Source organism: Etheostoma spectabile, chromosome 17 (genome assembly GCF_008692095.1).
Source record: "Etheostoma spectabile isolate EspeVRDwgs_2016 chromosome 17, UIUC_Espe_1.0, whole genome shotgun sequence".
In the NCBI taxonomy this organism is placed as follows: Eukaryota; Metazoa; Chordata; class Actinopteri; order Perciformes; family Percidae; genus Etheostoma; species Etheostoma spectabile.
The window spans coordinates 1,743,261-1,746,303 of NC_045749.1; positions in this window are offsets into that span (position 1 = coordinate 1,743,261).

Genomic DNA, 3,043 nt, shown 5'->3' on the forward strand with positions numbered 1-3,043 from the left:
CAGTAAGTATAATTCCCCCCCCCCCTTCTGTATCTCCCCCTGAATTGGTTTCTTTAAAGAGAAAAAAGATCCTGATGTTGAGACCAGTAGTGGAGCAAGTATCTCAGTAAATCTCAGTAAGTAAAAAGTAATAAAGTACCTGATTATAAATGTAATTTAAGTATTTAAAGTACTTGCAAGACGATGTACTCTCTTAATGTCTTTATTATATACACACTGTGTATATATATAAAAAATAAACAAAAAAAACTCAACTCTGGTCTGTCCTCCATGAACGTCGCTTTTCGAGACGAACATTCAGGAAATGACAACCAGACTTCCATGAGTGACTGTAAGGAAGACGTTTGTAGAAATCTAGTGGAGTAGAAAGTATCATAATTACTGAAGAATGTAACTAAGTAAAACTCAACAGTATGCGCTATTGATTCTACTTAAGTAAAGTACAGACACGTGACACATGTACTTAAGTAAAGTATTTGTACTTTGTTACATTCAACCACTGGTTGAGACAAAGCCCTTTTGAAAAGCCGAGTTGAAGGATGTGATGAAGGATGTGATGAAGGATGTAATGAAGGATGTAATGAACGATGTGATGAAGGATGTAATGAAGGATGTGATGAAGGATGTAATGAAGGACGTGATGAAGGATGTAATGAAGGACGTGATGAAGGATGTAATGAAGGATGTAATGAAGGATGTGTTGAAGGATGTGATGAAGGATGTAATGAAGGATGTGATGAAGGATGTGTTGAAGGATGTGATGAAGGATGTGTTGAAGGATGTGTTGAAGGATGTATGAAGATGTGTTGAAGGTGTGGTTGAAGGATGTTAATTAAGATGTGTGAAGGATGTGATGAAGGAGTGTAATGAAGGATGTAATGAAGGATGTGATGAAGGATGTGTTGAAGATGTATGAAGGATTGTATGAAGGATGTAATGAGGATGGTGATAGGATTTTGAAGCATGTGTGAAGAGTGTTGAGGATGTGTTGAAGGATGTGTTGAAGGATTTGATGAAGGATGTGTTGAAGGATGTAATGAGGATGTGTTTAAGGATTTAATGAAGGATGTAATGAAGGATGTAATGAAGGATGTGTTGAAGGATGTAATGAAGGATGTGTTGAAGGATTTAATGAAGGATGTAATGAAGGATGTAGTATGTGTTGAGATGTTGATAGGATGTGTTGAAGGATGTGATGAAGGATGTGATGAAGGATGTGATGAAGGATGTGATTGGACTGGAGTTGTAGTCCCCACAGACCTCGGTCCCTCAGGGCCTACTTCAGCGGGAGATAAGAGGGCGCAGAAAAAGAGAACAGACCAAAGTGATCCGACTTGGCTCGAGTTTATTGAATTCACGCTTGGAGTCGTCCACCATGCGAGAGCGGAGCTGACATTTGACCGCTAGGCCTCGTGCCTCACATGAGAGAGAGGGAGAAGAAAGTTGTCGAGCCGAGCTGACCTCAGCTATTGATTTCCGGGGAGAATATATGAGAGCTGCAGCCGAGAAAGGAAGAAATATGGAGGCCATTGTGCAGGCTTGTTGGCCAGAATGTGGATGAACCATTTTGACCTTTTAAAAAGTGTTTCAATGATGTAACAGTGCTAAAAAGTGACATTATGGGAGATGTGTTTGGAAAGAGGTTGTTGCTGAGGAACAAGTGTATGGAGCTAGAATTGTTTTTGTTACATACGAGAAAAAAAAAAGAAAAAGTTATCCTACTGATAGCAAAAAAAAGCATTTTGAGAGAAAAAATATATTTGAGAGAAAACGTTTTCAAGAAAAGCAAAAAAATCTCAAAATACCTTTTTAAACTCTCAAATATATATTTTTTGCTATCAGTTTGAAAAATATTCTCTCAAAACGTTTTTCTTCTCGCTCTCAAAACCCAAGTCTCTGCTCTCGTCTCATAATTTTTCTCTCGATGTGAAAATAGTGTCATGGGCGGAGCCACATTCCTATTGGCCACTTGGGTGAGCACCATCTTGTCTCGGGGGGTCCATCTGAATCATTACACCATTGTCACCGTCATCGATAGATAACTAGCAGCCATCCCACTTCTAAACACATACCTTTTAATTATCTAAACACTTTTTTGAAAAATTAAGAAAGCATTATGAAAAATGTTTGAGGATTGCTTATTGCTTGTACATCTCACAGCACAAGTTCTCTAAAAAGCTCTTTTAGATCCAAGCCAAATTTGTATTCATACTGAAATTTCCCTGACCTGATTGATATTGAATTGGAAACGGAATCAAAAGGAATCGTCGCCGCCACTAGATTGCATCAGAGGGTCTGATGGTTCCCTACCAATATTCACGTAGTGATGAAGTCTAATCCTCAAAGACTTTGTACATTTTATGGAGCTGTACAATAAACCTTATTTGCATATCTGCAAACATGTCTCTCCTGATTGACTTGCCAGGGGTGTCGAACTAATTTCCACCAAGGGCCACACTGGGAAATGAGAATCGCATCAAGGGGCCAGTTTCTTGACATGCTTTTATTTATTCATCGAAAAAGTCAAGTATCTTTGACTGTTTTGGTGCATGTCTCACATAGTCGTCTCACTTACAGCTTGGTCCACATGAAGTCCCAAAATGGCTCCTCAGCCATCATGGAAAACAGCGGCCAAAATGTCGGAAAAAGTGACAAAAACTAGGCGGGCCAAAATTTATTGTGAACCTCAATTGATATGCGGGCCGGATCAAAATCTGCAAGGGGCCGGATTTGGCCCGCGGGCCTTGAGTTTGACACACATGCTCAATTCTCTTAAAACAATCCAGCTATCTTCAAAGTAAAAGCACGCTTCAAACCAGAAATAACCCCCAATCCAGAGCCAAAATGAGTCGAACTTCACAGCTTTTGCGGTTTGGCTTGCAGTGGCTGTCCAACGCAAATGATGAATTAGTTAGTGACATGATTAATTAGAAGTTACACCAAGTAAACAAAGAGGGAATGCCAATTGAAAGCCCACCCTCCACTGTCTCATTACCTAGAACCTTCTTTCCCTTTTGAGTGTGTGTGTGTGTGTGTGTGTGTG